At 47.4% G+C, this 23403-nt stretch overlaps 1 protein-coding gene across 1 annotated transcript in view; it reads left to right on the forward strand.

Moving 5' to 3' along the window:
- Window positions 1-23403, forward strand: part of ncor2 (nuclear receptor corepressor 2) — a 446529-nt gene that overhangs the window by 89768 nt on the left and 333358 nt on the right. The window lies entirely within an intron of this gene.

Below are 23403 nucleotides of genomic sequence, written 5' to 3' on the forward strand. Positions count from 1 at the left end.
TGGAAATTGGCCAATTTTGCATCATAGCCAGTTGCATTATTCATGAATAGACCTGCAACCTATCATTGAATAGATTATGATATATAATACACGCAGACATTAGATATAAAAATGAATCGGCAGCAGCCATTGGGAAGGTCAGTATTGTGTGTAGTATAGGAAGGACATTAAAGTTGGTGAAAGGGCATGACCAAGAGTGACCAGTGTGAAAATCTCAGCTTGGTTCAGTGGTAGCACTCTTACCCTGAGCCAGGATGTTCTGGGTTCAAGTCCTACAATGGACTTGAGCACATAAATGAGGATAATGGGCAAGGTTTTGTGCTGCTCTTGGCAGTGGGGCAAACAAAATGTCAATGGCGTTGTTGCCTGGGCTCCCTTCCATTTTGTCCAGAGCGGGAAGGCCAATTAATGACCACTTAAGGGCAACTTCCCACCTCCACTTCAATTTAGTAGAAGATGGAGGGGCCTGCCACCATGGATGGGGTGGGTCCCTCCTTTGGGGAGATCCATGGCTCCTGGACGGCACCCCAACGGCGTCTACCCCCACTACCCCCCCCAGGAAGACCCTCTTCGCCCCCATCCCCTCACCGGGCTCTGCCTGAATGGCCCCAGTAGCCCCCACTGCACCCACCTGTCCCAGAGTTTTCATCACTCTTCTTCTCTGCAGGGCCTCCTGCAGTACCAGCAATGGCCACTACTTCCCGTGGCAATGCCAGTTCTCCGATTGGCTGGCAGCTCTGGAGGCGGGAGCGTGACCCTTAAACGGACAGTGTCCCCAACAGCAGGCAATTAATTGCCTGCCTACCGTTAAAAAGTAGTGGGGTCCAACAGAGGGCCACGGTGTGTTTTTCCCCCACCTTCCAGTCCGCCACCAGGACCCCCATCACCGGAATAAATTCTAGCCCACAGTTTCAGTGCAGTGCTGATGGATTGCTGCATTGTCTTTCAAATGCGTTGTTGAACTGAAACCCCTTCCACCCTCTTCAAGGCCTGTGAAAGATCCTGTGGCACTATTTGAAGAGCAGAGAACAATACCCTATACTGGGCCCACATTCCTCCAAAAACCAACACCAATCAAAAAAACACTGGCTCAGTTCATTCATTGGCTGTGCAATCTTGCTGTGTAACTCTAATGACCACAGTTCAGATGTAATTGATTAGTTGCAATGTGTTCTGGGAGTTCTGAAGAGTGGACAAGTCCCCAGGTCCAGGTGGGATCTATCCCAGGTTACTGAGGGATGCGAGAGAGGAAATAGCTGGGGCCTTAACAGATATCTTTGCAGCATCCTTAAACACGGGTGAGGTCCCGGAGGACTGGAGAATTGCTAATGTTGTCCCCTTGTTTAAGAAGGGTAGCAGGGATAATCCAGGTAATTATAGACCGGTGAGCCTGACGTCAGTGGTAGGGAAGCTGCTGGAGAAGATACTGAGGGATAGGATCTATTCCGATTTGGAAGAAAATGGGCTTATCAGTGATAGGCAACATGGTTTTGTGCAGGGAAGGTCATGTCTTACCAACTTAATAGAATTCTTTGAGGAAGTGACAAAGTTGATTGATGAGGGAAGGGCTGTAGATGTCATATACATGGACTTCAGTAAGGCGTTTGATAAGATTCCCCATGGTAGGCTGGTGGAGAAAGTGAAGGCGCATGGGGTCCAAGGTGTACTAGCTAGATGGATAAAGAACTGGCTGGACAACAGGAGACAGAGAGTAGCAGTGGAAGGGAGTTTCTCAAAATGGAGACGTGTGACCAGTGGTGTTCCACAGGGATCCGTGCTGGGACCACTGTTGTTTGTGATATACATAAATGATTTGGAGGAAAGTATAGGAGGTCTGATTAGCAGGTTTGCAGACGACACTAAGATTGGTGGAGTAGCAGATAGTGAAGGGGACTGTCAGAGAATACAGCAGAATATAGATAGATTGGAGAGTTGGGCAGAGAAATGGCAGATGGAGTTCATTCAGGGCAAATGCGAGGTGATGCATTTTGGAAGATCCAATTCAAGAGTGAACTATACAGTAAATGGAAAAGTCCTGGGGAAAATTGATGTACAGAGAGATTTGGGTGTTCAGGTCCATTGTTCCCTGAAGGTGGCAACGCAGGTAAATAGAGTGGTCAAGAAGGCATACGGCATGCTTTCCTTCATCGGACGGGGTATTGAGTACAAGAGTTGGCAGGTCATGTTACAGTTGTATAAGACTTTGGTTCGGCCACATTTGGAATACTGCGTGCAGTTCTGGTCGCCACATTACCAAAAGGATGTGGATGCTTTGGAGAGGGTGCAGAGGAGGTTCACCAGGATGTTGCCTGGTATGGAGGGCGCTAGCTATGAAGAGAGGTTGAGTAGATTAGGATTATTTTCATTAGAAAGACGGAGGTTGAGGGGGGACCTGATTGAGGTGTACAAAATCATGAGAGGTATAGACAGGGTGGATAGCAAGAAGCTTTTTCCCAGAGTGGGGGATTCAATTACTAGGGGTCACGCGTTCAAAGTGAAAGGGGAAAAGTTTAGGGGGGATATGCGTGGAAAGTTCTTTACACAGAGGGTGGTGGGTGCCTGGAACGCGTTGCCAGCGGAGGTGGCAGTCCTAGCCCTGAACTTACATCTTTCTCCAGTTTCTCTCCCTATCTCCCCTCATCCCCTCTCTGAGCTCCTCTTGGCCATGAGACACACCGCCTGCTCCCTCGACCCTATTCCCACTAAACTGATGACTACCCAGCCTCCCCTCCTGGTTCCCATGTTAACTGATAGTTAACAGTTCTCTCTCTTCAGGTGTTGGCCCTCTCTCCTTTAAATCTGCTGTCACCATCCTTCTCCTCAAAAAAACCAACCCTTGACTCCACCATTCTTGCAAACTACCGTCCCATCTCCAACCTCCCTTTCCTCTCCAAAGTCCTCTCAAATCCGTTTCCATCTTTCCCAGAACTCCATGTTTGTATATCTCCAGTCAGGTTTCTGCCCTGCCACAGGACAGAAACAGCCCTTATCAAAGTGACAAATAACATCCTCTGTGACTGTGACAAAGGTAAACTATCCCTCTGCCTCCTTCTCGACCTGTTGCAGCCTTTGACATGGTTGACCACACCATCCTCCAACGCCGCTCCACTGTCGTCCAGCTGGTGGGACTGCACTCACCCAGTTCCTTTCTTATCTAATCATAGCCAGAGTATCACTTGCAATGGCTTCTCTTCCAGATCCTGCACCATTACTTCTGGTGCCCACCTCCCCCCACCCCCACAAGGATCTATCCTGGACCCCCTCCTATTTCTCACCTCCAGCTCTACCTCACCACCACCTCTCTCGACTCCTGCATTGTTGCTAAATTATGTGACATCCAGTACGAGATGAGCAGAAATTTCCTCCAACGAAATATTGGGCAGACTGAAGCCACTGTTTTTGGGCCCCACTGCAAACTCCATTCCCTAGCTACCGACTCCATCCCTTTCCCTGGCAACAGTCTGAGACTGAACCAGACTGTTTGCAACCTTGGTGTCATATTTGACCCCGAGATGGGCTTCCAACCACATATCTGTGCCATCACTAAGACCGCTTAATTCCAATTCCGTAATATCGCCTGACTCCACCCTTCTTGCTCATTTATGCCTTTGTTACCTCCAGACTTGACTATTCAAATGCATTCCTGGCTGGTCTCCCACATATTACTCTCCGTAAACTTGAGGTCATCCAAAATTCTGCTGCTTGCATCTTAACTCGAATCAAGTTCCATTCCCCTATCATCCCTGTGCTCGCTGACCTACATTGGCTCCCGGTCAAGCAACATCTTGATTTAAAAATTCTCATCCTTGTTTTCAAATATTTCCATAGTCTTGCCCCTCCCTATCTCTGTAATCTCCTCCAGCCCCACAATCCTCCGAGATCTCTGTGCTCCTCTAATTCTGGCCTCTTGATCATCCCTGATTTTAATCGTTCCACCATTGGTGTTTGCGCCTTCAGTTGCCTGGGCCCCAAGCTCTGGAATACCCTCCCTAAACCTTTCCGTCTCTCCACCTCGCTTTCCTCCTTTGAGACACTCCTTAAAATCTACCATTTTCTTATGTGACTCGGTGTCATACATTGTTTTATAATCCCCCTGTGAAGTGCCTTGGGAAATTTATTACGTTAAAGATGCTATATAAATAAGTTGTTGTTCTTGTTTAGTGGGAGACGATTTGGGGTTTGAGGGAGGGTTTGCGATCTTGGGGGAGTGTTTTAAGATTTCGTGGGGGAGGGTTTGGGGTTTTAGGGAAAGGTTTAAGGATTTTGTAGTGGAGAGTTTGGGATTTTGTGGGAGGATTTGGAGTTTTGAGGAAGAGTTTGGAGTTTTGTGGGAGGGTCTAGGGTTTTAGGGGAGGAAGGGTCAAGGATGTTATGTTGAACTTGTATAAGACACTAGTTTGGCCTCAGCTGGAGTATTGCGTCCAATTCTGGGCGCCGCATCTGAGGAAAGAGGTGAGGTCATTGGAGAGAATACAGAAAAAATTCACAAGAATGGTTCCGGGGATGAGGAATAGATTGGAGAAGAGAAGCACGATTTGATAGAGGTGTTCAAAATCATGAGGGTTCTGGACAGAGTAGATAGAGAGAAACTGTTCCCACTCGTGAAAGGATCGAGAGCGAGAGATCACAGATTTAAATTATTTGGTAAGAGAAGCAAAAACGACATGAGGAAAAACTTTTTCACGCAGCAAGTGGTTAAGATCGGGAATGCGCTGCCTGAGGGTGTGGTGGAGGCAGGTTCAATTGAAGCATTCAAAAGGGAATTAGACAGTTATATGAAAAGGAAGAATGTGCAGGGTTATGGAGAGAAGGCAGGGGAATGGAACTGAGGTAATTGCTCTTTCAGAGAGTCGGTGCAGACATGATGGGCCGAATGGCCTCCTTCTGCACTGTAATGGTTCTGTGATTCTGTTTGGGTTTTTGTGGGAAGGTCTGGGGTTTTTGGTGAGGGCCTGAGGTTTTGCGGGAGGGTTTGAGGTTTTGGGAGGGGGTTTGGGGTTTTGGGGAAGAGTTTAGGGTTTTGTGGGAGGGTTTGGAGGGAGAATTTGGAGTCTTGTTTTTGGAATTGGGTTCAGATTTCAGGGTCCGATCCTGGGGTCAGGGTTCATGGTCCGGGCCTGGGGTTTGGACTTAGGGTTGGGTTTAGTCTTGGGGTCCAGAGTTGGGGTCTGGGGTTGATAGAGAGGAGGGGGGCAGTATCAGGCACTTCTGGAAATTTTTGAAGGATATGATGAGGGGTCTTACTTCCTTTTGATCCGTAGAGCAGAATCATTGTGCTTTGAGCCTCTGCTCTCTCCTGCAGAGCTGGGATGACATTTAGAAGCAATGGGGGCCTTTAGAACTGGGCCAGGAAGAACAATTAGTAACAGGAAAGTTTCTGAGCTGAGCTGGGCGTGTGCTGCATCTCTGGGATTCCAATGAAGACAGACTTCTCCAAACCTGAGTGAATCCCATGGAGTTTAAAGGGCAGCAGGCTGAATGAAACGTGTCTTAGCAACTAGATCGATCAATTTACTAACAATAAAAGGTGATAAATGTCAGTTATTGTGTAATGAAGCAGGGTTAATGAGTAATCGCATAGTAAAAGATCCGCTGGGAAATAGTGATCATAATACAGTTGAATTCCATGTTAAGTTTGAAAGTGACATACGCCAATCACAAACAAGAATTTTAAACTTACACAAAGCCAATTACATAGGTATGAGGAGAGAGCTGGCTGAGGTTGATTGGGTAAATAGACTAAAAGATATGGCAGTAAATAAATAGTGGGAAGCAGTTAAAGAAACAATTCAAAATGTTCAACAAAAATACATTCCATTGAAAAATAAAAACTCAGCGTCTGTGGCTCACTCAGGAAGGTAAGGATAGTATTAGATTTAAAAGATTTTAAGGATAGTATTAGATTTAAAAGAAGAGGCTTACAATGTTGCAAAGAATAGTCGTGAGTCTGAGGATTAGAAGTGTTTTAGAAACCAGCAAAGGGCCACCAAAAGATTGATAAAAAGGGAAAACATAAAATACAGAGTGAACTAGCTAGGAATATTAAAATAGATTGTAAGAGCTTTTACAAGTATATAAAAAAGAAAAGAATAGCTAAAATAAACATTGGACCACTAGAAGCAGAGACAGGAAAATTATCAGGAGAAATGAGGAAATGGCAGAGACATTGAACAAATATTTTGTGTCTTTCTTCACAATAGAAAACACAAGGTTTATACCAGAAATAGACGGTTAATCTAAGGGCTAAAAAGAGTGAGGAAAAGTATTGGAGAAACTTAAGGGACTAAAATCCGACAAATCCCCAGGACCTGATGGCCCACACCTAGGGTTCTAAAAGAGATAGCTACAGAGATAGTGGCTATGTTGGCTATGATTTTCCAAAATTCCCTAGATTCTGGAACAGTCCTAGAAGATTGGAAGTTAGCACATGTAACAACTCTATTCAAGGAGGGAGCAAGAAAACCGGGAACTGCAGGCCAGTTAGCCTGACATCAGTCATTGGGAAAATGCTGGAATCTATTACCAAGGAAGTCTTAACAATGCACTTAGAAAATCATAATATAATCAGGCAAAGTCAGCATGGTTTTATGAAAGGAAAATTGTGTTTGACAAGTTTTTTGAGGATGTAACTAGTAGGGTAGATAAAGGGGAACCAGTAGATGTAGTATACCTGGATTTCCAAAAGGCATTTGATAAGGTGCCACACAAAAGGTTAATAGGCAAGATAAGAGGTCATGGAGCTGGGGGTAATATATTAGCACGGATAGAGGATTGGTTAATGGACAGGAAGCAAAGAGTAGGGATAAGCAGAGCATTTTCAAGTTGGCAGGCAGTGAATAGTGGAGTGCCGGAAGGATCAGTGCTGGGGCTTCGGCTGTTTACAATCTATATTAATGACGTAGACAAAGAGACAGAGGGTAATGTATCTAAGTTTGCTGATGATACAAAGGTAGGTGGGAGCGTTAGCTGTGAGGCAGATACAGAGCGGCTGCAAAGAGATATAGACAGAGTATGAGTAGGCAACAAGGTGGCAGATGGAGAATAATGTGGAGAAGTGTGAAGTTATTCACTTTAGTCGTAAGAATAGAAGAAATTATTTAAAAGGCATGAAACTTGTAAATGTTGATGTTCAGAGAGACTTGGGTGTACTCATACTCAGAAAATTAGCACGCAAGTACAGCAAGCAATTAGGAAGGCAAATGGCATGTTGGCCTTTATTACAAGGGGATTTTAGTACAAGAATAAAGTAGTCTTGCTGCAATTGTACAGGGTTTCAGTGAGACCACATCTGGAGTACTGTGTGCAGTTTTGGATGTATTGGAGGTGGTACAGCGAAGGTTCACTAAATTGGTTGCTGGGATGAGAGGGTTGTCCTATGATGAGAGTCTGAGTAAATTGGGCCTGTATTCTCTGGAGTTTTGAAGAATGAAAGGTGATCTCATTGAAACATACAAGATTCTGAAGGGGCTGGATAGGGTAGACACTGAGAGATTGTTTCCACTGGCTGGAGAATCTAGAACACGGGGGCACAGTCTCAGGAAAAGGGGATGATCATTTAGGACTGAGAGGAGGAGAAATTTCTTCAACATAGAGTTGTGAATCTTTGGAATTCTCTTCCCCAGAGGATGTGGATGTTCCATCGTTGAATATATTTAAGGATGGGATAGACAGATTTTTGGTCTGTCAGGGAATCAAGGGATACAGCGGGCAGGTGGGAAAGTGGAGTTAAAGCCTAACATCAGCCATGATCATATTGAATGGTGGGGCTGGCTCGATGGGCCATTTGGGCTACTCCTATTTTTTTATTCTTTCATGTGATGTGGACGTCATTTGTTTCCCACCCCTAATTGCCCTTGGCAACTGAGTTCAGAGGGCATTTAAGAGTCAACGACCCTGCTGTGGGTCTGGAGTTACATGTAGGCCAGCAGATTTCATTCCATAAAGGGCATTAGTGAACCAGATGAGTTTTTACAATAATCAATGATCGTTTCATGGCACCATTACTGAGCTTTCAATTCTAGATTTTTATTAATTAATTGAATTTAAATTCCGCCAGCTGCTGTGGTTGGATTTGAACCCATATCCCCAGGGCATTAGCCGGGGCCTCTGGATAACACATCTAGTGACATTACCACTACGCCACCATCTTCCCATCTTCCTGTTTCTATTTCTTTATGTGTTGATAATGAAGAAAGCTGTGGACTGCAGGAGGATATCAGTGGACTAGTCAGGTGGGAGGAACAGTGGCAAATGGAGTTCAATCCAGAGAAGTGTGAGGTAATGCTTTGCGAAAGGCTAAAAAAGTAAGGAATACACAATAAATGGTAGGATATTGAAATGTGTAGAGGAACAGAGGGACCTTGGAGTGCATGTCCACAGATCCCTGAAGGTGACTGAACAGGTAGATAAGGCAATTAAGAAGACATACAGAATCCTTTCCTTTATTAGCTGAGGCATAGAATATAAGAGCAGGGAGGTTATGCTGGAACTGAATAAAACACAAGTTAGGTTACAGCCAGAGTACTGTGTACAGTTCTGAGCACATTACAGGAAGGATGTGATCACACTAGACAGGGTACAGAGAAGTTTATGAGGATGTTTCCAGGACTGGAGGATTTTAGTTACGAGGAAAGATTGGATAGGCTGGGGTTGTTTCCTTTGGAACAGAGGAGGCTGAGGGGAGATGTAGTTGTGTGCATAAAATTATGAGGGATCTAGATAGAGTGGATGGGAAGGACCTAGTTCACTCAGCAGAAATGTCATTAACCGGTGGCATAGATTTAAAGTAATTGGTAGAAGGATTAGAGAAGAGTTGAGAACATTTTTTTTATCCAGAGGGTGGTAGGGATCTGGAACTCACTGCCTGAAAGGGTGCGAGAGGCATAAACCCTCATAACATTTAAAAAGTACTTGGAAATGTGCTTGAAATGCTGTAACCTACATGGCTACAGACCAAAAGCTGGAAAGTGGGATTAGCCTGGATAACTTTTTCAGCCAGTACAGGTATGATGGAACAAATTCCTCCTGTACCATAAATTTTCTGTTTTTATGATTTGAGCTTCACATTTCCCTTTAAATAAAACTCTTCCTAAACCCCAAACTTTGTGACAAGACCAACAAATGGAAAATTGAGCTTGTTTCTCGTGGTGGCTTTGTCCTGTGTTGCTTGCCTGTTGCCAGATCATAAGGCAGAGTAACTGTTAATACTGAAAGTCTGCTGCTGCCTGTCACTATATTTAGGAGCATAATTCATGTTCTCTGGCAGTAAATACTTAAGATTCATTTCCTGTTGGGCTGTTGCCAGGAAATGATGCATAAAGGATTTCACAAGTCACAATGTGTTCAATAAAAGCTTCACAGATTGTGGGCGCACTATAGTTCCAACAGTTTGTACATTTTATACAGTGAAAGACTGAGGAAATGTTCAGTGTCTTGGTATTCATAGACTCTGTGGTTTAGAGAAAAGCAAATGATTATTTTTGACACAGTAGGTGTAAAGGCCAAAATAGTTTGGGGTGACGTAAATGAAAATTATACTCTAGTAAAGGTCAGAAAAATAAATCAGCAAAATGCAGGGGTATTTTTCTCAAAGTAATCAGCAGTGCAGCCTCCCTCGTCTGGTTATGTTTGTGATTATTCTCTGCGTCTTTTGGGGGGAACAAAACAAATACACAACCAAGTGAGACGTTTTCAAACTTTCTATTCAAAGACGTGACAGTTTGGGTTCCGCCGGGGCTACTCGGCCCCTGACCTCATTGCAGCCTTGGTTCGGTCACAGACAAGGGAGCTGGGCTCAGGGGCTGGGGTGAGAGTGACTGCCCTTAGCATCAGAGTGGCATTTGGCTGAGTATGGCATCAAGGAGCCCTGGCAAAACTGGAATCGGGGGAAAACTCTCTGCTGGTTGGAGTCGTGCCTGGCGCAAAGGAGGATGGTTGTGGTTTTTGGAGGTCGGTCGTCTTGGCTCCAGGACATTGTAGCGGGAGTTCCTTGGGATGGTGTCCTGGGCCCAGCCATCTTCAGCTGCTTCATTGATGGCCTTCCTTCAATCATGAGGTCGGAGGTGGAGGTGTTCGCCGATGATTGCATGATGTTCAGCGCCATTCGCGTCTCCTCGGATGCTGGGGTGGTCCATGTGGAGGTGCGGTGGGATTTGGACGTTGTCCAGGCTTGGGCTGGTGAGTGGCAGGTGACATTCGCGCCACACATGTGCCGGGCAATGACTATCTCAAACAAGAGTGGATCTGGCCATCTCCCCTTGACATTCAGTGGCATTGCGATCGCTGAATTCCCCACTATCAATATCCTGGGGGTTGCCATTGACCAGAAACTGAACTGGAGTAGCCATATAAATACCGTGGCTACAAGAGGAAGTCAGAGGCTAGGAATCCTGCGGCGAGTAACTCACCTCCTGACTCCCCAATGCCTGTCCATCTACAAGGCACAAGTCAGGAGTGTGATGGAATACTCTCCACTTGCCTGGATGGGTGCAGCTCCAACAACACTCAGGAAGCTCGACACCATCCAGGACAAAGCAGCCCGCTTGATTGGCACCCCATCTACAAACATTCACTCCCTCCACCAACTACGCACAGTGGCAGCAGTGTGTACCATCTACAAGATGCACTGCAGCAACGCACCAAGGCTCCTTAGACAGCACCTTCCAAACCCACAACCTCTACCACTAGAAGGACAAGGGTAGCAGATGCATGGGAACACCACCACCTGCAAGTTCACCTCCAAGCCACACACCATCCTGACTGGGAACTATATCGCCGTTCCTTCACTGTCGCTGGGTCAAAATCCTGGAACTCCCTTCCTAACAGCACTGTGGGTGTACCTACCCCACATGGACTGCAGCGGTTCAAGAAGGCAGCTCCACCACCACCACCTCAAGGGCAATTAGGGATGGGCAATAAATGCTGGCCTGGCCAGTGACGCCCACATCCCATGAATGAATAAAAAAAAATGATAGTAACGTAGCTTGGTACATTCAACAGGGTGACCCTGTATATCTAAATCAAGGGCTTAGCCGAGTCTATCATTTGTATATCACCTACTCAGGTTGTTTGTGCAGAATGCACCATGATGCTGCTTTGTCAAAACGCAGGAGTCCTTGACTAAACAAAGCAATGGGAAGGGATGAGGTTCTTGTTTTATTAGAGTGAAATAATCAGTACTGACTTTCCACAGAAATGATACACTAATCACCTTCTCAAACTCTGGGAGCTTGCTTGCTTCTGCTCAATTATGTACAAATACGAAAATTATGTCTTCAATTACCAGCCCCCACACACACGATGATATGCTCACTCATGCTGTTTGGAGAATTAGATATTTTCTTCTGGAGGGAATGCTGAGTTATGTGTTTTTGCCTCTGAGGTAACCTACTCTGCATCTCTTTGAGTCAGACTTTAGGCAACCTGTTCAGGTGGGTGCTGTGAGGATCCTTGTGTATCTATCCCAAGCATGCTCCTGTAGCCTGGGTCAGGGATGGAATCTGTGCTCCACTAGAACTCAACTCTTTGTACCACTGTCCTTATTCACATATCAAAACAGCTCTAGTTTAAAATTAAATGCAAAGGTTTAATAAATGGCCAGATTCTGAAGATTGGTCTGTATCTGCACCTCCTGAAAGTTTTGACTTTTTGCCGATATTGGCTGCACGTATTCTCCAGTCTGTTGCTATCCCCTATCCCTTTCTGTTCTGCTGTTTCTGTGGTCTGGACTCATTGTAACTCCTGGTAGCATAACCACTCAGTGCCTGAAACAGTTAATCAGTCATTCAGCACATCATCCTTCCAGGGATAAAGACGAATGTTTAATGCACTTCTCCAGCTCTCATTATCAGCAAAGGCTGCAAGACAGCAGACAAATTTCCAAGATAAAAGCAAAATACTCTGGATGCTGGAAATCTGAAATAAAAACAAGAAATGCTGGAACCTTCCATGACAGCGCTTCTGATATGACCTCCTTTTTCCTCAACCGAGGATTTCCCCCCACTGTGGTTGACAGGGCCATCAACCGTGTCCGACCCATTCCCCGCACCTCTACTCTCACCCCTTCCCCTCCCTCCCAGAACCGTGACAGGGTTCCCCTTGTCCTCACTTTTCATCCCACCAGCCTCCATATCCAAAGGATCATCCTCCACCATTTCCGCCACCTCCAGCGTGATGCCACTACCAAACACATCTTCCCCTCCCTTCCCCTGTCAGCATTCCGAAGGGATCGTTCCCTCCGCGACACCCTGGTCCATTCCTCCATTACCCCCACCACCTCGTCCCCATCCCATGGCATCTTCCCCTGCATTCGCAGGAGGTGTAATACCTGCCCGTTTACCTCCTCTCCCCTAACTATCCCAGGCCCCAAACACTCCTTTCAGGTGAAGCAGTGATTTACTTGTACTTCTTTCAATGTAGTATACTGTATTCGCTGCTCACAATGTGGTCTCCTCTACATTGGGGAGACCAAACGCAGACTGGGTGACCGCTTTGCGGAACACCTCTGCTCAGTCCGCCAGCAGGACCCCGAGCTTCCGGTTGCTTGCCATTTCAACACTCCCCCCTGCTCTCATGCTCACATCTCTGTCCTGGGATTGCTGCAGTGTTCCAGTGAACATCAACACAAGCTCGAGGAACAGCATCTCATTTATCGATTAGGCACACTACAGCCTGCCGGACTGAACATTGAGTTCAATAATTTCAGAGCATGACGGGCCCCCCATTTTACTTTTATTTTTAGTTATTTTTTCTTTTTTCTTTTTTACATTTTTTACAATGTTTTTTTCTTTTGTTTCATTTCATTGTAGTTTGTTCAGTTTGCTTACCCACTGTTTTTTTTTCATGTTTGTACTTGCTGCTGTTCAATATTCAGTGTATTAACACCCTATCTGTACTAAGGCTTTGTCTTTCAACACACCATTAACATATTGTTTGCCTTTGCTCCATGACCTCTTGGTCAGATATGTGGCCAGGTCCAATCCACACCTTTTTCTTTGTTATCTCTTGCCCCACCCCCACCTCACTTGCTTATGACCTTTTACAGACAAATTTCCAAGTTTGCCTTGGCTTTAATTCAATCTGACATTGAGAATGATTTATACATTTGATGTGGTGTAAAGTTCAGGGCTTGCATTTCGAATGTAAGGCCTCATCTTTCTCCGGTTGTGTTTTTATAACAGATAAAATAAATGGTAATAAATCATCCTGATTTGAATTTGAATCATGTTATAAGGTAGAAATCTCTGTTGGCGATGTTATTAGTAAGTTTGCAGACGACACAAAGGTTGGTGAAGTTGCGGATAGTGATGAGGATTGTCAGAGGATACAGCAGGATATAGATCGGTTGGAGACTTGGGCAGAGAAATGGCAGATGGAGTTTAATCCGGACAAATGTGAGGTAATGCATTTTGGAAGGTCTAATGCAGGTGGGAAGTATACAGTAAATGGCAGAACCCTTAGGAGTATTGACAGCCAGAGAGATCTGGGCGTACAGGTCCACAGGTCACTGAAAGTGGCAACGCAGGTGGATAAGGTAGTCAAGAAGGCATACGGCATGCTTGCCTTCATCGGTCGGGGCATAGAGTATAAAAATTGGCAAGTCATGCTGCAGCTGTACAGAACCTTAGTTAGGCCACACTTAGAATATTGCGTGCAATTCTGGTCGCCACACTACCAGAAGGACGTGGAGGCTTTGGAGAGGGCACAGAAGAGGTTTACCAGGATGTTGCCTGGTCTGGAGGGTATTAGCTATGAGGAGAGGTTGGTTAAACTCGGATTGTTTTCAATGGAACGACGGAGTGGAGGGGCGACATGATAGAGGTTTACAAAGTTATAAGTGCCATGGAAAGAGTGGATAGTCAGAAGCTTTTTCCCACGGTGGAAGAGTCAGTTACTAGGGGACATAGGTTTAAGGTGAGAGGGGCAAAGTTTAGAGGGGATGTGCGTGGCAAGTTCTTTACACAGAGGGTGGTGAGTGCCTGGAACTTGTTGCCGGGGGAGGTGGTGGAAGCAGGTACCATCTTTAAGAGGCATCTTGACAAATACATGAATAGGATGGGAATAGAAGGATACGGTCCCCGGAAGTGCAGAAGGTTTTAGTTTAGACAGGCATCAAGATCGGTGCAGGCTTGGAGGGCCGAATGGCCTGTTCCTGTGCTGTACTGTTCTTTGTTCTTTGTTTATTGTATGAAAAGGAAAGGCGTTTCAGATCAGTGTGAGTATTCAATAAGCCATCTCCAATTTTAAAAAAATGCGGAGAATCAGTGAACAGGATTTTTATGATTCCCGGCACAGTGCTGCCAACAGCTCCTGGTGAGTGGGCTTGTGGACCAATGACTCAGCACCTCTTGTCCTGGCACGGATATCAGCTGCCTGACATGGCAGGTTGTGTGGGGAATAATTACAACAACTTGTATTTATATAGTACCTTTAACATAATAAAATGTCCCAAGGTGCTTCACAGGAGCATTATAAAACAAAGTAATAACACCGAGCCACAAAAGGAGATATTAAGTCAGGTGACCAAAAGCTTGGTCAAAGAGGTAGATTTTAAGGAGTGTCTCAAAGGAGGAAAGCGAGGTGGAGAGACGGAATGGTTTAGGGAGGGTATTCCAGAGCTTGGGGCCCAGGCAACTGAAGGCGCAAACACCAATGGTGGAACGATTAAAATCAGGGATGATCAAGAGGCCAGAATTAGAGGAGCACAGAGATCTCGGAGGATTGTGGGGCTGGAGGAGATTACAGAGATAGGGAGGGGCAAGACTATGGAAATATTTGAAAACAAGGATGAGAATTTTTAAATCAAGATGTTGCTTGACCGGGAGCCAATGTAGGTCAGTGAGTACAGGGGTGATAGGGGAACTGGACTTGGTGTGTGTTAATGTAGGTCAGTGAGTACAGGGGTGATAGGGGAACTGGACTTGGTGTGTGTTAATGTAGCTCAGTGAGTACAGGGGGTGATAGGGGAATGGGACTTGGTGTGTTAATGTAGGTCAGTGAGTACAGGGTGATAGGGGAACGGGACTTGGTGTGTGTTAATGTAGGTCAGTGAATACAGGGGTGATAGAGGAACTGGACTTGGTGTGTGTTAATGTAGCTCAGTGAGTACAGGGGTGACAGGGGAACGGGACTTGGTGTGTGTTAATGTAGGTCAATGAGTACAGGGGTGATAGGGAACTGGACTTGGTGTGTGCTAATGTAGGTCAGTGAGTACAGAGGTGACAGGGGAACTGGACTTGGTGTGTGTTAATGTAGCTCAGTGAGCACAGCGATGATAGGGGAACTGGACTTGGTGTGTGTTAATGTAGGTCAATGAGTACAGGGTGATAGGGGAACGGGACTTGGTGTGTTAATGTAGGTCAGTGAGTACAGGGGTGACAGGGGAACTGGACTTGGTGTGTGTTAATGTAGCTCAGTGAGCACAGGGATGATAGGGGAATGGGACTTGGTGTGTGTTAATGTAGGTCAGTGAGTACAGGGGTGACAGGGGAACGGGACTTGGTGTGTGTTAATGTAGGTCAGTGAGCACAGCGATGATAGGGGAACTGGACTTGGTGTGTGTTAATGTAGGTCAGCGAGTACAGGGGTGACAGGGGAACTGGACTTGGTGTGTGTTAATGTAGCTCAGTGAGCACAGGGGTGACAGGGGAACGGGACTTGGTGTGTGTTAATGTAGCTCAGTGAGCACAGGGATGATAGAGGAACTGGACTTGGTGTGTGTTAATGTAGCTCAGTGAGCACAGGGATGATAGAGGAACTGGACTTGGTGTGTGTTAATGTAGGTCAGTGAGTACAGGGATGATAGGGGAACGGGACTTGGTGTCTGTTAATGTAGGTCAGTGAGTACAGGGGGTGACAGAGGAACTGGACTTGGTGTGTGCTAATGTAGGTCAGTGAGTACAGGGGTGATCGGGGAACTGGACTTGGTGTGTGTTAATGTAGGTCAGTGAGTACAGGGATGATAGAGGAACGGGACTTTGTGTGTGTTAATGTAGGTCAGTGAGTACAGGGGTGATAGGGGAACGGGACTTGGTGTGTGTTAATGTAGGTCAGTGAGTACAGGGATGATAGGGGAACGGGACTTGGTGTCTGTTAATGTCGCTCAGTGAGTACAGGGGTGATAGGGAACTGGACTTGGTGTGTGTTAATGTAGGTCAATGAGTACAGGGGTGATAGGGAACGGGACTTGGTGTGTGTTAATGTAGGTCAGTGAGTACAGGGGTGATAGAGGAACGGGACTTGGTGTGTGTTAATGTAGGTCAGTGAGTACAGGGGTGATAGGGGAACGGGACTCGGTGTGTGTTAATGTAGGTCAGTGAGTACAGGGGTGATAGGGGAACGGGACTCGGTGTGTGTTAATGTAGGTCAGTGAGTACAGGGGTGATAGAGGAACGGGACTTGGTGTGTGTTAATGTAGGTCAGTGAGTACAGGGGTGATAGGGGAACGGGACTTGGTGTCTGTTAATGTAGGTCAGTGAGTACAGGGGTGATAGAGGAACGGGACTTGGTGTGTGTTAATGTAGCTCAGTGAGTACAGGGGTGATAGAGGAACGGGACTTGGTGTGTGTTAATGTAGGTCAGTGAGTACAGGGGTGATAGGGGAACGGGACTTGGTGTGTGTTAATGTAGGTCAATGAGTACAGGGGTGATAGGGAACTGGACTTGGTGTGTGTTAATGTAGGTCAGTGAGTACAGGGGTGATAGGGAACTGGACTTGGTGTGTGTTAATGTAGCTCAGTGAGTACAGGGGTGATAGAGGAACGGGACTTGGTGTGTGTTAATGTAGCTCAGTGAGTACAGGGGTGATAGAGGAATGGGACTTGGTGTGTGTTAATGTAGCTCAGTGAGTACAGGGGTGATAGGGAACGGGACTTGGTGTGTGTTAATGTAGGTCAGTGAGTACAGGGGTGATAGGGAACTGGACTTGGTGTGTGTTAATGTAGGTCAGTGAGTACAGGGGTGATAGGGAACTGGACTTGGTGTGTGTTAATGTAGCTCAGTGAGTACAGGGGTGATAGAGGAACGGGACTTGGTGTGTGTTAATGTAGCTCAGTGAGTACAGGGGTGATAGAGGAACGGGACTTGGTGTGTGTTAATGTAGCTCAGTGAGTACAGGGGTGATAGGGAACGGGACTTGGTGTGTGTTAATGTAGGTCAGTGAGTACAGGGGTGATAGGGAACGGGACTTGGTGTGTGTTAATGTAGCTCAGTGAGTACAGGGGTGATAGGGGAACAGGACTTGGTGTGTGTTAATGTAGCTCAGTGAGTACAGGGGTGATAGGGAACGGGACTTGGTGTGTGTTAATGTAGGTCAGTGAGTACAGGGGTGATAGAGGAACGGGACTCGGTGTGTGTTAATGTAGGTCAGTGAGTACAGGGGTGATAGGGGAACAGGACTTGGTGTGTGTTAATGTAGCTCAGTGAGTACAGGGGTGATAGGGAACGGGACTTGGTGTGTGTTAATGTAGCTCAGTGAGTACAGGGGGTGATAGAGGAACGGGACTTGGTGTGTGTTAATGTAGCTCAGTGAGTACAGGGGTGATAGGGAATGGGACTTGGTGTGTGTTAATGTAGCTCAGTGAGTACAGGGGTGATAGGGAACGGGACTTGGTGTGTGTTAATGTAGCTCAGTGAGTACAGGGGTGATAGGGAACGGGACTCGGTGTGTGTTAATGTAGCTCAGTGAGTACAGGGGTGATAGGGAATGGGACTTGGTGTGTGTTAATGTAGCTCAGTGAGTACAGGGGTGATAGGGGAACTGGACTTGGTGTGTGTTAATGTAGGTCAGTGAGCACAGGGGTGATAGGGGAACGGGACATGGTGTGTGTTAATGTAGCTCAGTGAGTACAGGGGTGATAGAGGAACGGGACTTGGTGTGAGTTAATGTAGGTCAGTGAGTTCAGGGGTGATAGGGAATGGGACTTGGTGTGTGTTAATGTAGCTCAGTGAGTACAGGGGTGATAGGGAACGGGACTTGGTGTGTGTTAATGTAGCTCAGTGAGTACAGGGGTGATAGGGAATGGGACTTGGTGTGTGTTAATGTAGCTCAGTGAGTACAGGGGTGATAGGGAACGGGACTTGGTGTGTGTTAATGTAGCTCAGTGAGTACAGAGGTGATAGGGAACGGGACTTGGTGTGTGTTAATGTAGCTCAGTGAGTTCAGGGGTGATAGGGAATGGGACTTGGTGTGAGTTAATGTAGCTCAGTGAGTACAGGGGTGATAGGGAACGGGACTTGGTGTGTGTTAATGTAGCTCAGTGAGTACAGGGGTGATAGGGAACGGGACTTGGTGTGTGTTAATGTAGCTCAGTGAGTTCAGGGGTGATAGGGAATGGGACTTGGTGTGTGTTAATGTAGGTCAGTGAGTACAGGGGTGATAGGGGAATGGGACTTGGTGTGTGTTAATGTAGCTCAGTGAGTTCAGGGGTGATAGGGAATGGGACTTGGTGTGAGTTAATGTAGGTCAGTGAGTACAGGGGTGATAGAGGAACGGGACTTGGTGTGTGTTAATGTAGCTCAGTGAGTACAGGGGTGATAGGGAACGGGACTTGGTGTGTGTTAATGTAGGTCAGTGAGTACAGGGGTGATAGGGGAACGGGACTTGGTGTGTGTTAATGTAGGTCAGTGAGTACAGGGGTGATAGGGGAACGGGACATGGTGTGTGTTAATGTAGGTCAGTGAGTACAGGGGTGATAGGGGAACGGGACTTGGTGTGTGTTAATGTAGGTCAGTGAGTACAGGGGTGATAGGGAAACGGGACTTGGTGTGTGTTAATGTAGGTCAGTGAGTACAGGGGTGATAGGGGAACGGGACATGGTGTGTGTTACTGTAGCTCAGTGAGTACAGGGGTGATAGGGAACGGGACTTGGTGCGCTTCATGACACAGGCAGCAGAGGTTTGGATGACCTCAAGTTTACGGAGGGTCGAATGTGGGAGACCAGCCAGGAGTGAGTTGGAATATTCAAGACTGGAGGTACGGAAGCATGAATGTGGGTTTCAGCAGCAGATGAGCTGAGATGGAGTGAAGTCAGGCAATGTTACAGAGGTGGAAATAGGTGGTCTTAGTGATGGCGTGGACATGAGGTCGGAAGCTCATCTCGAGGTCAAATATGACACTAAGGTTGCGAACAGACAGATTCAGACTCACAGTTGCCAGGAAGAGGGCTGAAATCAGTCGGTAGAGAACGGAGTTCGTAGCCGCAACTGAAGACAATGGCTTCTAATCAACACACAGCATTAAACAAATCACTAATAGATACTGATGGTTAGTGTCAAAGGGAACTGGATGTAGGTCCATGCTTTAGATTCATTCTGTGTTATTAAACTGTTTACTCAATAGTAGTCACGGCCACAAGCTGCGTCTGGGTCACAGGCTGGGCCACATTCTGGGCCTGGTCACGGTCTGGGTCAGCGTCTTGGTCACACCTGGGTCTAGGTCATGTCTGGGTCAGGATGTAGGTCACGGTCTGGATTCGGGTCACGGTCAATGTCCGGGACAGTGTCTGGGTCATGTCCGGGTCACAGTCACTGTCTGGGTCAAGGTGGGTCAAGGTCTGAGTGGTTTGTGGTGATTCACTCAGGCCTGAGCTCTCTCTGTCCTCACTGGAAGAACTGTTTTGATATAATGAGGGTGCAGTTTTCTAATCTATGTTAATCTGCAGGTGATTTTTGTCAATATAGTCTGAACATATTTTACATTTTTCAACTGGTTTGCTTTATTTGTCTTCAGTTGAACTCCTATCATTCTTTATAAATTATTCAGAAGGAAGAGGAAATGGCCAGCAGGTCAGTCAGTGTTGGTAAAGAGACATACATTTCTGATGTATGGACCATGTGTAAGCCCAAAGGAGCAAGGTGCTTAGAGCCATGGGAGAGAGGGTGTCACTGAGTCTTCCGATCCCAAGAGGAAGTTCATGGGGTCAGTGACCTGTAGCTTTCTCAATGAGGAACCGGAAGCTGTTAAATTATCACAATGATTATGTCAATGGAAAGCAGAAAAGAATGTGCCAGTAGGAGGTTGCTGTGAGTGAGAAAGGGACAAGGTCTGGTGAGAATGGGAAATGCACATTCCAGTCTCTTCATTGGTTCATTGAAGTCATCTTCTACCCAGAAGGTTGATTGCCACGGATCTCCACCTCTGTCTGTCCAGTGCTGCCCTCAGACATTCTACATTGGTCAACTGTATCCAGTCCATTATATCCATTATCCATTTTCTCCTGTACTGTCCTCTCCTACGTTTTCTGTCAATCTTTCCTTCCAGTAATTGTCTCTGTCTGTCTTCTGCTCTAATAATGTAACTGAAATATTGTATCTTTCTCTCTTTGATGTTATGCACAAATGTCCTCTTTTCTCCAGCCATTTCCAGCACTTCCTCATTAGTCTTCCTCTCTGTGTAGGATATGTGGAACATTCTCTGATATGTCCAGTCTCCAACTGGATCTAAGTTCATAACAGAGTCGCCAGCAGTTCTGATCAATCTGCTGCCAAAACCTGCATCATCCTGTTGGTTGTTCAATATTGTCGTTCCTGTTGCTTCATGTAGACTTGTTACTGACATATATATATATATATATATATATGTCAACCAACAGCCGAAAGGAGAGTTGCTTTCAGATTGTCGAAATTAAAGGCAGATTTGGGTCTGCAAAAGAAAAACCCGACCCGAGTCCGACAGAACCACATCCGACCCCGAGTCCGACAGAACCACATCCGACCCCGAGTCCGACAGAACCACATCCGACCCCGAGTCCGACAGAACCACATCCGACCCCGAGTCCGACAGAACCACATCCGACCCCGAGTCCGACAGAACCACATCCGACCCCGAGTCCGACAGAACCACATCCGACCCCGGGTCCGACAGAACCACATCCGACCCCGGGTCCGACAGAACCACATCCGACCTGAGCCCGACCCGTTTAACCTACCTTCCATTTTCCACTTTATTGCTGATCTGCACAAGCTTAAATTAATTGTAACAAAACCACCTTTCTGGTCCAAAACTTAATTTAACAGTGGAACCGCTTACCTGTGATGGAGCATGTCTGACCCGAGCCAGAATGCCAGACCCGGGAGTGGAACCCAACCTGACCTGAACCTGACACATGTCATCGAGTCCCATCGGCTTGCCGGCCTTTCGTAGAAACTCGGTTAGATGAAGGTGTCAATGTTGGGTTGTGTGACAACATTGATTGCGTGAATCATGCCCTTGTCACCTCTACAGATCTGTCCACATTTAAATATAAAACCATGCAGAACAACTGGTGAGATTTTTATCTGACAGATTTTGAACCTTGTCTTTGTGCTTGGGCTGCAATCACGAATCACTAAAAAAGGAGAGAATCACTAATACAATAGGCCGGAGCCAGATTAACACTGGGTGCACGGAATTCAAATACAACCTGGTTTTCAATGTTGCTGAACTGAGATGTGAAGTTCAAGGGTCACTCCATAAAGGCAAAATCTGTAACATATTTGACTGGGAGACATCTGGGCCAGGGGCTGGAGAGAGGCCTGGGCCAGGGGGCTGGCCTGTGGGTCCTCAGTAGGGAGAGGCCTGGGTCAGGGGTTGATCTGTGGCCCCTTGGTGGGGAGAGGCCTGGGCCAGGGGCTGGTGAGAGGCCTGGGCCAGGGGGCTGGTCTGTGTGCCCTCAGTGGGGAGTGGCCTGGGCCAGGGGCTGGAGAGAGGCCTGGGCCAGGGGGCTGGTCTGTGTGCCCTCAGTGGGGAGTGGCCTGGGCCAGGGGCTGGAGAGAGGCCTGGGCCAGGGGGCTGGTCTGTGTGCCCTCAGTGGGGAGTGGCCTGGGCCAGGGGCTGGAGAGAGGCCTGGGCCAGGAGGCTGGTCTGTGTGCCCTCAGTGGGGAGAGGCCTGGGCCAGGGGGCTGGCCTGTGGGTCCTCAGTAGGGAGAGGCCTGGGTCAGGGGATGGGGAGAGGCCTGGGCCAGGGGTTGATCTGTGGCCCCTTGGTGGGGGGAGGACTGGGGCAAGGGCTGGTGAGAGGCCTGGGGCAGGCGGCTGGTGTGTGGGCGCTCAGTGGGGAGAGGCCTGGGCCAGGGGCTGGAGAGAGGCCTGGGCCAGGGGGCTGGCCTGTGTGCCCTCAGTGGGGAGAGGCCTGGGCCAGGGGGCTGGTCTGTGTGCCCTCAGTGGGGAGTGGCCTGGGCCAGGGGCTGGAGAGAGGCCTGGGCCAGGGGGCTGGCCTGTGGGTCCTCAGTAGGGAGAGGCCTGGGTCAGGGGATGGGGAGAGGCCTGGGTCAGGGGTTGATCTGTGGCCCCTTGGTGGGGGGAGGACTGGGGCAAGGGCTGGTGAGAGGCCTGGGGCAGGCGGCTGGTGTGTGGGCGCTCAGTGGGGAGTGGCCCGGGCCAGGGGCTGGAGAGAGGCCTGGGCCAGGGGGCTGGCCTGTGTGCCCTCAGTGGGGAGAGGCCTGGGCCAGGGGGCTGGCCTGTGGACGCTCAGTGGGGAGAGGCCTGGGCCAGGGGTTGATCTGTGGCCCCTTGGTGGGGAGAGGCCTGGGCCAGGGGTGTTCAGTGGGCAGTGAGTCTGCACTGTTTCCTCTTTTCTCAAGGTGAAGTGTTCACATATGAAATTAAATTAGCAGTATCAGCAATTGCCAGTCCATTTGATTTCAAAGACTCAAAGACTCAGGCATCATTTCAGTTCCTCTTGATTGAATTTGGTGATTGTGACTGCAGCCGGATTAACCAACCGAGGGAGGGCAAGGAATGCCCTCATCACAGTGAATCCTGCACACCAGGGGTTGAAAACGAAGCTTGAATTGTGTTCTGAGTGACACTGCAAACTGCAGTGTGATTAATGAGTTAAAATGCAAAACTTTTCTGCAGATTTTTTCCAAAAAATACTTTATTCATAAAATTTGAAAAAACATTCCAAAACAGTTCAAATTTAACATTATATAAAGTGCCAGACAGATCAGTTTATTTCAATACAGTACATGAGGTGCCTCACTACACTTGCAATTACACGTTATATTTACAATGCACATTTGCATTTTGTAGTAAAAATACTTTCTGGTGCAAACAGTCAAGGGGTTTTATACAGGTTCCAGCCCCTCAGTATACTGTGGCGGGAGGACCTTACACTGTGGTCTTTCCCCATTGAGCCTTTGTAGTGGCTGCCCCAAGCTTTAGTGCATCCCTCAGCACGTAGTCCTGGACCTTGGAATGTGCCAGTCTGCAACATTCGGTCATGGACAACTCTTTGCTGTGGAAGACCAGCAAGTTTCGGGCAGACCAAAGTGTGTCTTTCACCGAGATGATGGTCCTCCAGCAGCAGTTGATGTTTATCTCGGTGTGCGTCTCTGGGATGAACCTCGACAAAAACCATTGCATCTCTTTTCAGACCTGCTTTGCAAAGGCACCTTCCAGAAGGAGGTGGACGACGGTCTCTTCCC

Source organism: Heterodontus francisci, chromosome 23 (genome assembly GCF_036365525.1).
Source record: "Heterodontus francisci isolate sHetFra1 chromosome 23, sHetFra1.hap1, whole genome shotgun sequence".
NCBI classification, from domain to species: Eukaryota; Metazoa; Chordata; class Chondrichthyes; order Heterodontiformes; family Heterodontidae; genus Heterodontus; species Heterodontus francisci.